This window comes from Lygodium microphyllum, chromosome 16 (genome assembly GCF_053477565.2).
Source record: "Lygodium microphyllum isolate KBCC chromosome 16, Lygodium_microphyllum_v1.1.10, whole genome shotgun sequence".
Lineage (NCBI taxonomy): Eukaryota > Viridiplantae > Streptophyta > Polypodiopsida > Schizaeales > Lygodiaceae > Lygodium > Lygodium microphyllum.
In genome coordinates this window covers 34904182-34919335 of record NC_141150.1, presented here as the reverse complement: position 1 = coordinate 34919335, position 15154 = coordinate 34904182, and the positions used below count along the sequence as shown (strand labels likewise).

General features: G+C 40.2%; 1 pseudogene; it reads left to right on the top strand.

Annotated features, from left to right (window-relative positions):
- Positions 1-1775: 1775 nt before the first annotated feature.
- Positions 1776-3292, top strand: LOC148022693 (uncharacterized; annotated as a pseudogene).
- The last annotated feature ends 11862 nt before the right edge of the window (positions 3293-15154 follow it).

Here is a 15154-nt window from a genome sequence, read left to right as displayed (position 1 = left end):
CCATTGTTAGCATCAAACATAGTTTTGCAATGCAAAGATGAGGAGCTATACAACTGTAGTGTGATGTAGTAGGTAATATGGAGATTTTATTATGGTAACATAAGAAACATGCAAAACTATTAAGACACACACTTGTCAATTCAATTCTTGCATATCCATCTATTCATATTCCATGCATGGTTTATGTTTGATATCTCAATAATCATGCATTTGCATGCACTTTCATTTATAAAAATCGTGCATGCACATGGTATGTATTGCAAGAGAGATATGTTTTATACGAGTTGGCAAATGTACAACTTAGGTGAGAAGCTTGATCTTTGCAACGCATAAAACTTTTAAACATAAGACACACACATGCACATGATTTCCATCCTTCATTTCTTTGCATGTGGATGATTAAATATGCATGTGCATGCATGTTATCCTTCTTTAATGAGACTTGAACATTTTCATGATTGTGCAAAACTTAAGATAATCTCATAAATGAGCCTATTCAATGCTATCAAATGTAATAGATTTACTAAATTAACTCACTCTGTCACACACACACACACACACATTCTCTCTCTCTCTCTCTCTCCCTCTCTCTCTCCAACATAATCAGAATACATTAGAAATGTAATGTTCACACCTTTTTTTAAATCAATCTCAATTGTTGTCAAGTATACTTCAATGATTTTCATAGTACTCATGTTTAAGTGGAGCTTAATATTAGTTAAGGAGAATTTTCTTATGCAAACCAAGTCTTTTCATAGTACTCATGTTGTCAAGTATCCAAGAGGTACCTCTTGAATTCTAGATCTATATCCCCAAACTCAATTAGATGTGAACTTAGTTCCATATACACCTTGTAGAGAGATCCCATTTGTGTCCATGTAGCCTACCCTAACCAAGCCCTCACCTCGATTGATTTCATGTCAGGTTCACCATAATGTTGGAAGGATGGGTGTGTTGGCTACAAAGGTGGAGTCTCTGGAAGGCATGGAAAGACATGAAAGAGGAGACAAAAGAAGCTTGGTTGAAATACAAGAAGAGAAGCTAGGAAAACTGTGGACTATATTTGTTGTCAGCTCCTGTGAACTCAAAAACACATAATTCATAGAAAAACTCCTAGCTATTAGCCCTCAAATCAACTCTACTCAAGCCCAGTACATCAAATCATCAAGCATATGTTCTAACAATGAAATAAAATTTGTTGTCTTCCATTGCTTTCACCTCCTAAAGCTCTAGATAAAGCATGAGCCCTTAAACTTTGATCTCTCTGAATGCATCTAAAGACTCTCGTGAATAGGTATTCATAATATCTTATATCAAAGTGGATGTGCATAAGTGTCAATAAGTGTCAAAGTACATCTCAATGTATAAAACTATGTCTCAAAAAATATATATCTGAATGATGATTAGATGACATCGACCTAGGACTAATCAACACCCTCTCCAACTCTCAAAGCTTCCAAAATGCTCTCATGGCCAATAGCTTGAATACACGAATACGGGCGAGAGATACATTTTATCTGAACTCAATCTAAACAAAGCTTGATCTCAAGTACTATATGAGAGTATTGAAAGGCCTCTAATTCCCACTACTGTTTCTAAGATTCAACCATCCTCTTGCATTGTTTAATCTGCTAGTAGAAACAATTTATGACAATCATGCTATAAGCCTAGTACATCTCGTTAAATAGTAATCCACACCCTCACTCTTACCCTCTCCTGGCAATGATTATAAATACATCACCCTCTAGTAGCAAATTAGTTAGCGTGTCATAGAGGTAGATGTATATACCAATGCACCATTTTGATTTCACATCCAACTCTAGCCTCATTTGTTATATGTGTATATGCAATTCATCCAAATACTTTAAATGATAACAAATTTGTATGGGATTAAGGAGAACATGGCCCTCTCTCTTTGGACGTATAAAAGGTGACCGGAAGGAGAACATTACCCACCTACCCCCGTTCTCTCTCTCTCTCTCTCTCTCTCCCCACATCCGCCATCCGTAGAATTAGGTTGTTTGTGTATTCTCTCGCCTTGTTGCACGCAGTGGGTTTGCTGCAACGTTCGTGACTTCAACCATGTGTGAGAGACAGCGCCTCTGAGAGAGAGAGAGAGAGAGAGAGAGAGAGAGAGAGAGAGAGCCTTACACGTTGCTCACGCGCGTTGTTGTTTCATAGGTCTCTTAATTAACAATATCTTGAAATGGGTGCTGGGCTTTCTCTTTTCATACCAGTCGTGGGCTTCCTCCTCCAAAGATTCTTTGCGCGCCCATCTAGCCGACCTTTAAACGTCACACCTCCTCCACCACCCCCACCGCCGCCTCCTGCACCGCCACCTGCTTTAATGGTAGGTGCGGCGCCCGTTGGACAAATAGAATGCACGCAAGTAGTGAAGAGCTACCCCCACCCGAAGGCGCCTCACGTGGTGTTCTGGGATTTTCCTGGTGCTGGCACAAAGTCTCATCCCGCAGCCACTTACTTCTCTGACAAGAAGCTGATCTACGCTTTTGATGCCATCCTCATCCTCACTGGCGATTGCTTCTTGGAAGTCGATTTGGAGATCCTGAAGGCGGCTCTTTCTTATGGGAAACCTTGCGCATTTGTGCGCACCAAATGCGACACCGCCGTCGCCAGTGCACTCATGAATGCGACGGATAAGATACAAGCTATCGAAGCAAGCATGAGGTTTCGTAAGGATGTGGAGAATAGCTTTCGGAGCTGCCTCAAACAAGTGGGGCTTGCTGACTATGCTTACCAAGAAAAGTGCGTATTGGGTCACTATCGACGACGACGACGACGACGATGCTCCTCCAAAGTGGGATACAAGTCTGCTCTCTATGGATGAAAGCAACATACAGACGTTTTTTATGGATTCTGCAAAGCCTCGAGCACTGCCACAGTAGAAGAATGCTACTTAAATTATGACAGCCATATGTATATTGTGTTTCCACATGAATCATTTACCTCCTTGTGCCAAACCAGCAAAGTGAGAAGTCCGCAAGCAAGGGAATTTTAATATTGGATTTTGAAGGCAATTAATCACACGGATTTCATAGATAGGGTGCATCCAAATATAAGGAGATAGCTCATAAATGTGTACTCAACCCACTGATCATTATCACTCATGTTGATTAAAAGCTAATTGCTATTCAACCAAACCAATGAAATATTTCTCCTTCAAGGAATTACGAAAAAAAAAAAGAGCAAAAGTTTTGACCTTTTAAATTAGCCAACTCGAGCCCCGAGTCAAAGCACTATAGCCTTCCAAATCCACTAATGATATGCTTATTTTGTAATAATGAGGCACTTTTCATTGTTTTCCATGCCACTCCATGTTTGCATTAGTAGTTTAGGAGATTTTACGGTGTATGTTGATGGATTTTGTTTTCAAATGTGCTAGATCTGCTCCATTTATTTTACAAAGAGGATGATAAACTAATCTCATGTTTGAAGGAGGATACAGTAAGAGCTAGCTTAGTTGATATTTTGACTTATTAAGAACCTATTAAAAGTGTAGCTGTTATAAGACAAAAACTAATTCCGCATCCAAAAATTCATAAGGAAATGAAGTATAAAGATGCTACCTTGTTTTTCTATGGTAGTTATAGAAGAGTGCTAAAAAAGGGAGGAGTGGGATTGTCATTATGGACGCTAAAAGTTGAGATTGGGTTTTGTCATTATGGACACTAAAAATCGAGAAGTCTTTTGTGGAAGTCAAGAAAGTAAAGAGATACAAAGTAACAATGAAGATGAATATGTGAGTTTACATGCTGGCCTAAAACAATGTATTCACTTGGGATACAGGAAGATAGTTGCAAAAGGTGATGCTATGTTGATGGTCAGACAGGTTCAAAATGTTTGGAAAGCCAATAAAGTGTTTTGAAGGACTAGCTTTTTAAGATAAAAGGGCTCATGAGCAGTTGCAAAAATTTTAAATTTGGCATATTGGCAGGGAGAACAATCATAGAGCTCACGAATTGGCTGAAAATGCTCTTTCCTAGTATGTTGCTGCCATGAGGGTGGATAATCCTAGATATGAGGGCAGGGAGAGCCTTCACTTGATTGAAGAGTTTCTAAAAACTAGGGAGTTAAAGTCATTGGCAGATAAATATAAAAGGTATGCCATTGTCAGAAAGGCTAGGACATATGTGATCATAAATTATCAATTGTACACGAAGGGGATTGATAATGTACTAAGAAGGGTATTGGATAGTTATGAGATTCCTACTTGTTTATCTTCCTATCATCAAGAAGCATGTAGTGGTCTTGTTTATCTTCCTATCATGAGGAAGCATGTGGTGGTCATTTTGGTTTTGAGCTTACCAAAAGGAAAATTCTGTTAGCAAGACTTACTTAGCCTAATCTGAGCGTTGATGTTGCTCATTGATGTAAAAGTTATCATGCTTGCCAGTCATATGCAAAAAGGGTACTAATTCCAAACCTTGCTAAAGCCATTGTTGCCTATGGACCGTTTGAGAAGTGGGGTTTGGATTTTATTGGATCTTTGCCTTACAAAAATAGGAAAGTCTTACATCATTACTGTTGTTGATTATATGACCAAATGGCCCGAAGCTAAGGCTACAAGGAATTGCAAGAAAGAGGATTTAACTTTGTGGGCTTGTAGAACAATGCAGAAGACAAGTATAGGATTCACCCCTTTTCAATTAATATATGGTCAAGATGCTTTATTACCTATGAATGTTATGTTCCCTATGATGGAGTTTGTAAGAAAGCATCAATTGGATAATCTATTTTGAGGAATATTTTGGAGCTCTTTCTTCTTGAACCATACACTTTCTTGAGCTCATCCACTTCTCCTTTGAAGTTGCAAGTTGATCAATGTGGTGGATTAAGGATTCATCCAGGTGCAACATTTTTATGGCTTGGGCTCTTTCACAAATTTCTATATCTATAGGGTTGGATGGGTCAATGGACATGGTCTATTTGATGAAGGGTTAGTAACCCCTCTCCATCGTTTTATATTTCACTAATACCTACCATGGGTAAAAGTCTCACCCATAAAACTTGTGGATTTGATATTTTACATCAACATAGGCCATGGTAGGAAGGTCATATTGATCGCACATGGAAATGGCGATGTCTACTACTTTACAAGGCAGGAAATAAAAGCAAAAGAAAATGAAATGATGTTTAGACACATATATCAGGCTTAAAGTGATTTTAGAGATGAAAAGGAAGATAGTAAGAACCTTTAGATTTTTGAATAACCAGCAAGAAAATGATGCTTTGGATTACACTATTCTTTTACTTTTTCATAGCTTTTACAATGGTATAGAAAAAATGATGAGATGTAGGTTTGGATATTGACCATACATTTGAAACAAATGCTTCTCCACTTATGCTACTTTAAGAGCTTCTTCCAAGTTCTAAAGAGAACTGATTTGAATGGCAACTAGTAGTGGCTCAATGTGTAAACTAGTAGTGGCAACTAGTAGTCAATTGAAGTGACTTTAATGCTAGGCCAGAAAGCATGCAATGTGATCAATTGAAGTGACAAGAAGTGCATCCTGAGGTGAGGAAGAAGTCTCCAAAAGAAGGCTAGAGCTAATATTCTCGCCTTTGTCCACACTGAGTCCTCCAAGTTTAGTGGGTTGTAGAAAGCTATGGAGGTTGAGAAGATAAGATAAAGAAATGAAGGTCACTTGTGCACTTTGATCAAGACATGATTGTGGAAAGATTAATGGATCAGAGATGGCTCTAATACTATGTTAGAATATCAGAGTGGCAACATGGAAATGTGTGAACAAGAGGGAGAAGAGAGCTCACAAAGTATAAGTAGAAGATCTTACTTATTCAATTGCTCGAAGTACAACGAATACACTCTCTCTAATACATGAGAGTGACCTTTGTCTATGCATATATATCCTTACTAGAGCTAGGGTTAGGGTTTCCCTTGTCCTCTAGTCCATTCACACCTCACCTTCCCTCATACACCGTTTCTTACACAAGGTTCCCATGCTATACTTCTAACACAAAGGCTTCAAGCCAACTTCTTTACATATCTTTAGAGATAGTTTACATAGTCTCTGGTAGGTGGCTAGTGCATTAGTCAGATTGAAAGGTATGACAATGTAGGTGAACACCCTCCATTCATTGGCAAATGATGTGTTAGGTTGATCATATGTATGCACTTGCATCTAGTTATAGCCCAAAAAGACACCCAAGAAGCTATGAGCTTTCGTTTTTAGGAGATGTTAGATGTCCTCTTGCCCACCAAAAACCTCTCACAAACTACACTCCATGCCCTAAAGCTGAGAAAGACTGGATGCATATACTTGCCACTCTTGAATTGTTGTTCATGAAGGAACTTGAATATAGAGAATCTCATGAACATTTGAGTTAGTAGAAGAGTATGAGACCCTATGGCCCAAATGATCAACTCTCAATTAGAATGTATCTCAGTGCCTCTCTTTATGATGGTCCATGACTCAGTGCCACAAGCCTTGCCTAAGGGTTGCTGTATTTCGACAAATTGGCTTGAATTGCATAAGTTGTTAAGTTCCTGGAGACTCTACTTTCATAACAAGCCTAAAGCAAATCTCTAAATCTTTGAGGAATTTTTCACTAGTCCCATGTGGTAATGGATTAACCTTCATTAAGTCCATTTTTTTAATCATAACAATCTCTTTGTCACCCTTATGAAAGCGCAAGGGGTTGGCATCAAAGATGAAAGTGACAACTCCATCGATAATGAAGAAGATGATGGCATGGACAGTGACTTAGTCAACTACAACACTTATTGCCAAACAATAGAGAGAAGATCTTGACTAATCCCAAGTCCTCTCATATAGAAGGTTTGATCATTGATGTGGACATAATCGCACTAAAATTTGTGAACTTGAATGGTGGGAGCACCTACATGTATTAGAGTATGAGCAGATAGGACACCGACCCACCGAACTAGTTTTCACTTTTGAAACGATTTTGGTCGATAAAGTAAAAGACTCAATCTTTGATACTCCACCAATAAAGTCCAATAACTCAAAGAAAAATAGGAGGGATGATCTAGACTCTAAAGTACTACCACCTTTCAACTCTCGTAAGGCTAAGAAAAAACTACCAATTCATCTTAGGTGCAAGCACCTTAAAAATGTTGCACTTGAGAATGAGCTAGAAAGCATGAGCCACAAGAAGCCATAGGATCTCCCAAATCAATTTATACAATGTAAAAATGGAGATTAAGTTATTCTACTACATGGTGCAAAAAGGGAATGGAAAACCAGCAAACCCATTGAGGGTTTGCCAACAAAGGTCAAAGAGGTTAGCCTTGCTAAACTAAGGGAAGTCCCTAAATTAGTCTTCATAGCTAAGGACCTCAATGTAGAAGACAAGCAATAATTAATCAATCTACTCAAAAGAGTACCATGATGTATTCAATTAGAACTACTCTAGCCTCCTCAAGGGCATTCCACCTCAAGTACTAATGCATATCATTCCATTGAAATTTGATGCCAAACCCACTAAACAATGACCCTACCCTATGAATCCTTGCTACACATGCCATATACGAGAAGAGCTTGAGAAATGACAAAAAGAAAGATTAATTTATGAGATTGGGAAAACCGACTGGATATCACCCATTTTCCTTATACTCAAGAAAAACAACAAGATTTGAGTATGCATCAACTATAAGAAACTAAACACTGCACTCAAAAGAGACCATTATCCACTACCTTACATAGATCACATGATTGAGTATGGGATTTTAGGTAGGTCCTTACTTGCAGAGATATTCCCCATTCTTGTTAATAAATACTAAGAAATATGTTTTCCTACTTGCAACATAACAATGTGGTCGAATAGGCAACACTGTACTACGTCCAACAAGGAATCTTATGGGGATCCTATGGCTCCAGCATTCAACAACATCCTAATGCTATTCATTTCTACTTGTATGGTGACAATCGGTTGTCTCATGTCATTATTGATGTTCAATAGCCAATTTAGGGTGTTAGAACTTTGGTCTTGTAGCTCTATGATCTTGTATTCCATGGCCTATGGGGTCATATTAGAGACATCAAAACTAGCAGCATGTTGGAAGGTATCAATTGTGGTGTAGAAGTCATGCAAGGATCTTCTTGAATATTTGGCTCTTCCAATTGTGTTTGGTATGGTATCTCTTGCCTTTATGTGGATTAATTGGATAGTCTAGTTGATAAGGTCACAAATAGGGATATTTTCAATATCTACTAACCTGTTACTAGGACAATGGTCTCTACTTAAAGTGGGAATCAGAAGGTAACATCCACTTCACAAGTGCATGCACCTATGTCATGAACTTATGTCATAGATTTTATTCTCATCCACTAGTTTGGTGTTTCCATTATTGATTATTGTTCCCCTTACAAAAAAGTTACAATGTGTTAGATTGTCTAGACTCAAGTAATGATTTTTGATAATGACTTCTCTTTATTTTCATTGATATTATATTTTGGATTTTTGGGTTATGTCTTCTACTCAAAGCTTCTCTTGCACTGGTGTGAGTCAACCTATATGCCCTATGCCTATATGTGTGGATATGGTATACAATAGTAAACGTGTAGGGATGCACTAGTATGAGTATCCTAGGATACATGTGTACTATTGCTAATGTGAGCTAATTACATATCCAGGGAAGTACATGCATGTATTGGGGATGGACAATAACATAGGTACACAAAGGTTGTTTTGCATGAATACACATGTTTTTCTATGCACAGGTGTAAGGATGGTGCACTAGAGGTTGACTACATGTGTTCTAGTGTGTAATGCTACTACACAATGCAAGTGCAATATCATGGCTAAGTAAGGTGCTAGTGAAAGTGCACTAGGTTTGAGTTGCTATTCTAGGATGCAATGGCATGCCCTAGATTCTGTATGGGTGCACTAGTGGTTAAGGTTATTGTCCAAAGATAAAACTAGTGCAAGTGTGTCTCCTACTAAATGAAAGAATTTTTAGTCATGAAAGTCTAGACAAGTGTCCTAGGATGCAAGGTGTAGCGTGTGCACTAAGGTATTGTGCAAGACAATGCATGTGGAATTCACAAAGTGGAGTGTTCTTGGCCAAGATTCATAATGTTGTGGATTGGGGTTAATGTGCAAGTGTGAGATAAGTGCACTAGTTTTTGGCACTATAGTGCACTAAGATAATACATTGAGCTTACTACGCTAATATGGAAGGTGAATTGCCCATGTGCGCTACAGTGCAAGAGATGATATGTGATGAAGTGTTATGTACACTACTATGGATTGCATGTAGTAGTGCATGTGAATGGAACTACATGCACTAATGTGTGGTGATGTGCACTAGGTGTGTGCAGATGTATGTGATGTGCCCTAAAGGATGTGTCTACTAATTAAAATGCAAGGATCAAGGTTGGTTCTAGTGCATGTGTGCACTAGGTTGGATTGTGTGTGCACTTATGCATGTGTGAAAGGGTAGTGCACTAGGATTGGCTATGGGTTTCCTAATTTGCACTAAGGTAGGTGAATGTAGGTCAAGGAGGGAGGTTATACTTGGATTCACTTAGGGATAGAGGTTTCTATGTTGGGTTAGTGCATTGTGCACAAGTGCAACTATGTGTGCAAGTGTAGTACAATTTATGTGTGATATGATGTGAAGCTCTAAGCATAGTGCCACACTAAGTGGGGCTATGTGCAAGTACAAGTGCACGTATGAGTGCAAGTGTGCTCAAGTGCACATGAGTGCTCACAATTGCACATAGCTATGCTCAAGTGTACACAAGTGCACAATGATAGGCTTAGCACAAACTTACATGCAATGGGTTTAGGGTGGCTAAGTGTACATGCATAGGTGCCCTAGTGAACATGTGCATGCACATACATGTGCTAGTGTCAGTGTTACTGTCAATGCAAGTGCACTTAAGTGCACTCAAATTCACACAAGTGCACACAAGTATGCTAGGTAAGGTTTGAGAGTAATGTTTATGGGAGAAATGGACCTAGAGTTGTGAAGGGTGTGGGCACAAGTGCCCACAAGGGCATGAATTTTTATTGCATAGCAACTAAATGCAATTTACTTCTCTTGATACATGCACTTTGCAAACTCCTTCGAATATTTGAGAGGAATTTATAATTTCCAATGACCTATTCTAGTGTGGAATAGTACAATCCTGATGTGACCCATGCAAAAGTCAAAGAAAGCAACTACAACTTAGAAATGTATTATTCACATTCGGTACCATAGTTGTATTGATGGTGATTCCCTCACTTGAGGATTTGTTGCGGATTGTGGGATTTCCACCCACACTCGACATTCTTTGCTTGGGGGACATTCTCGATCTTCTTTGCTTTAAATGCGATCCCCACAAGACTTTAGCTACCTCTTTCTCAAATAGTGAAGCCAATTGGAGGGGGGGAATTAGGGTGTGGATAACCAAGCAGAAAAAGGGGAGAACAATATCACATGTGGTCACCCTCTAAGGAGGGGAAGGGAAGGATAACCTTCTAGAAGGTTCTCTCCCTCTCTCTCTTTCTCCCTCTCCCTCTCCCTCTCTCTCTCTCTCTCTCTCTCTCTCTCTCTCTCTATCAATGTGTTGAGCCCCCTCTTCCTTTGCCATGGGGGGGTTGGTTTATAGTGGAAAGGAGGGTACTATTGGGGGGGGGGGGGGGGGAGTGGAGTGGTAGTGGTGCCTCCACCACCCATCAATTTCACATGGCGACAGGGAGTCTTCAATTTCTTGTGGAGTGAGCGAGGTGGCTTGGAGGGGTGGTAGGCCATGTGGCCTCCCCCTCAACTTCATATTCATCATCGTCCTCTCCTTCATCATCATCGTGATCTTTATAAACTTCTCTTTCTTCCTCCTCATCATCGTCGCCTGCTTCCTCCCCCTGTTGCCTCTTCAGCGATGATAAGGGGGGAGGGATAAAACATTTTTGAACTGGTTTAAATTATTAAGGGGGGGTTCCTATGGCCCGCAGGGATATTACATCCCCTCCCCCTTAGAGAACTCAATATGTCCTCATCTTGGAAGAAACTGGGGAAGAAAAGCATTTATGGGGCTAAAGACCTTTGGGTTAGGACCCACCATGCGTCTGCTATGGGTTAGGACCCACCGTGCGTCCGTTGTGCTACTCTTAATGACTCAAGTAGTGCAACTCAAATTATTGCAATGAATTGTGTGTACAAGAGTAGGATTTATTCCCAATATAAGTTGTATTACATGTCTATAAAATTTCCAGGATTTCTAATCATCCTAATAGTTGAATGTAAAAGCATTTAGGACGTTGCTTGATCTACCAACAAAACCAATTGTATTTCCAAACAATGCAAGAATAGACGCGATAACATTTGCATTGCATATTTGCTCTCCCCCTTGGGGTCAAAGAGTGATTCTATGTAAAATTTACTTAGCACTCCCTTCCTTCAACTAAGGCATATGTTAAGGTTTTAATCATTGTACAAGACGTAAGTTCTATAGATCACTTACATTGATCGATAACCCAACATTCTTCCCGACAAGTCTAGAAGTATTGGTCTTTACTTTGACCTAGGGTTTTCCCAGTCCTTGAGCTCTCCACTTGCCCTTGAGGCCTAGAGTTATTGTTTGTACCTAGCCTATCCCCCAATTGGGCTTGATAAACATTGTAGTTATCAGACGGATCTCAAGGCATCTTAGTTTTAATCCTTATGGCCATTGCTTATACCACTACACACATCATCAAGATTCCAATCTATCAAACATGAGTGATCAATTTGTGTTATCAGCAAGAGCTTGGGCAAAGGCCTAGAGTTTCCAAAATGATTATCATTAGACTAGGTTTCTTGCCATGCAATCCATTAGGTGTGCAAACTACAACATACTTTCAGAGAGGTGAAAAACATATCTATTATTTACGAGAAAAGGGGAGTCGACAATACCTTGGAATATTATATGCTACTTATGTCCAGGTCCGAAGCGGATTCACGCTGCACTTGGTTCAAGGAGAATGGGAAACGATGCAAAGCTCAACCTCTCTGCCATAAGGCATAGTCCCATTCCGTTCCCCTAAAACAGCATGAATCGGGATTAGTTATAATTCTAGGTCAATGCTCTTGTTGTTCGTGTTCATTGAAAATCTTCTAGTTGTCCATCGTGATTTGAGAAAAGTTCCCAGCCAACCGGGACCACCCATCCATAGGACGGACCTATGGCTGCATCCACCGCACTTTCCTCAGGTTGTTTTAGTTATTTAATTACCTAGCACATTTTAGTTGGACATGTATCAATCAGCTTCCTTAATTAGCCCGTTAGGCACTGGTTCCTTCACGTAATCATATCATTGACATAGAAAAGCAATGTAAAAAAGGTTCCTTATTAACAGGTTATCATATTTATCTTTGAAATACAAAAAGTCTAGCATGTAGGCTTATCCACAATCCACCGAAGGCTATCCAACAATCCACAGGGATTACCAATCCAAGATTCCGCCCGTATACTAGTATGCGGGCCTCGAGATCCAATCTCGAGTCACGTTAGCCTCTTGTGCAGGGCCCGGAAGGCAAGGGATTTACGGCCAGAGCCCCCTAGCATCCAAGCATTCTCCTGCTCCAAGTAGCGCTCAACGGAGAGACCTCTCGTGGCAGGTTCGGTCCACCTTTTCGGCGCGGTTAACAACCCCCTTGGTTAGGGTCAGGCAGGCAATCGGGGGTAACTGAAGTTGTCTCTCCCTTCAGGCCTTCAACCTGAAGTATTAGATATCCATTTATCTTTTAATTCATTGATCAAACAAAGCCAAACAGTGCTCTTAAATCTGTCACAAGCACAAATATTTCCATTAGTCGTTTGTTGATGGCCAACTGCTAAGGAGTGAATCCTTCATTTCGAATGCATCCAGCACTTGATCCAGGATGACTTGCGACTTGGCAAGATCCCTTATATCCTGGGTTAGGGCCATACCCTATTAACCTGACTTGGTTACTACCTGAAGTTCATATGTTATTCCAATTTATTGGTCTGTCCTTTGCTTTAAGAAATTATCTTTACCCCAGAAAGATACAATATTAGGACGATTATTCACCCTTTTGCAAGATAACTTGCATAAGAATCTGCCAACCTCATTCCGAGAGTTGGCCATTCCCTTGTGATCCAATCACAAGATCATATGACTCTACACTTGTTGCACAAGTGTCGCATCGAACTATGGAACTATTCTACCCATCAAGTGGAGTCACGAAACAATCGGTTCCTGATTACATTAGGCATACGTTGTCAGTCCTAGGGTTCCAAGTTCCATCTTTTTAGCGTAAGATTCTTAGGGACAAACCCTAGATCACTTCTCAAGTATGTTCCGCTGTTCCATTTGGTGAATGTGGGCAAGTATTTAGGGTATAGGAGTTTTGGTTTCACCAATACGTGCGACTAGGTCACGTATTAAATCCTAGTGAGTTCTTTGGAATTGAATTAACTCTTTCTAAAATGAGTACTCCGCGGGTTTTGGTGTTTAGGTTTATGACGATTTAATCTATCTATTTTTTCCGATAATTGCACTATTGTTTCCATAACCATATGACTCATTTTCTATGCGCAAGTTGATTTTCAATCCCAACTTATCGATTTAAGATCAAGCATAGGTTAGGTTATAACCTAATTCCAACTAATCAACTTGCGAACAATATTCATGCTAAACAAGCAACCTTTTACTAGTAACTATGCAGTTGAAAAAAGATAATTGGCCAATTTATGCAACCTAAGAATCATTTCATGCCTTGCTTTTTTCGCATGGATTATTAGCACTTTCCTTAATAACTCATTGTGAAGAAGATATGTCCTAATAATGAGACATGCAATTTATATTTCCACGCCTAAACGGAGTGCGTTATCTTAATTCCGTTTTGGAAATGTGGACATTAATCTAATTCAGTTCATTGCAATGCATCAAATTACTTTCTAGAAAAGCATATCAATCTTTTTTGCCCACTTTATTTTGTTCGTTTTATTAGAAATACTAATGACTGAAATCCTCCGTCGTGAGTTAATTTTTTTCTAAAGCGTTTAAGATGAAAATGCATCCTATTTTCAACAATTATCCTCGCACGATTGAATTATAACAATACCAAATAAAAATTAGGAAGGGAAACCTAGACTTGTGGTGAGATGTCCACATGGATGCTAGGGGACGATCCTCCTGCAGCTGCACCTTGGGCTTTCTTAGGAGGCATCGTGAATGCAACCTTTCCATCGTGGATGCAACTTTGCGAACTCCCTTTTTGAAATACCACCGTCTTTTATGAGTCTTCTGTTCTTTCCTTTCGTAGAAGCTCTTTGAAGGGACACTTGTGGAGGAGGGGAGAAACCACGGAAAGGGTTCAAAACCCGAAAAGGGGGTATTTTAAAATCCTCCGTGAGTAGGGCTCATTAAAGCCACGGGGAAGGGCTTAGTAGCCTTTTAATGATTTACAAGAAAAGGGAAAATGGAAAGTGTAAAGGACCCTTACGAGGGCTTTTAGTATGGGGAAAGAAGGTGTCACAAAAAAAAACCCTTAACACCCTCTTTTCTTTTACGTGTGGGGGGAAAAAAACAAGGTATGAAAGGGCTAAAAGGGGTATTTTTGCATGGGGAAAAAAAAAGGGCTAAGGGGGCCCTTAGTGGGATTTGAGATATGGGGGGAAGAATAAGGGCTTTTAAGGTAAAAGCTTTTGGGGGGGGAAAAGGGCCTAAGACCTCTTAAAGGCCCTCCAAGGAGAATTTGGGGGGGCAAAGGGCTTATAGAGCCCTAAGGGGGAAATTCCAGGGGGGAAAAAGGGTAGCCTTAAAGGCTATGGAAAAGGGGGCTTCTTAGAACCTTAGAAGCTTTCCCCCAAGAAGCTTCTAAAGCTTCTGGGCCACGTCGGAGGAAGCAGACACCGATTCGGTGGCATGCTGACGGGATGGGGGCACGGACTACGATGGCGGATGACGATGATGTCCTAGCTCATGGCGACAATCAGCGCCTCCACTCCTCCTCTCCCTCTCATGGCTAGACTCTTCACTCCCTTGTACCTGAGGCAACGTCGACCACCTCTCTCTTTCTTACTCAGAGTCAGGGCACTTTTTTTTTCACAACAGCACTAGGCGGCGGTCCCTCCCTCAGCCTGCACCCCCCTTAGTTTAAATAGGGGAGGGGATAAGATCCTCCCTCCGCCATGCGTCGAGGCGCATGCTTCATAGT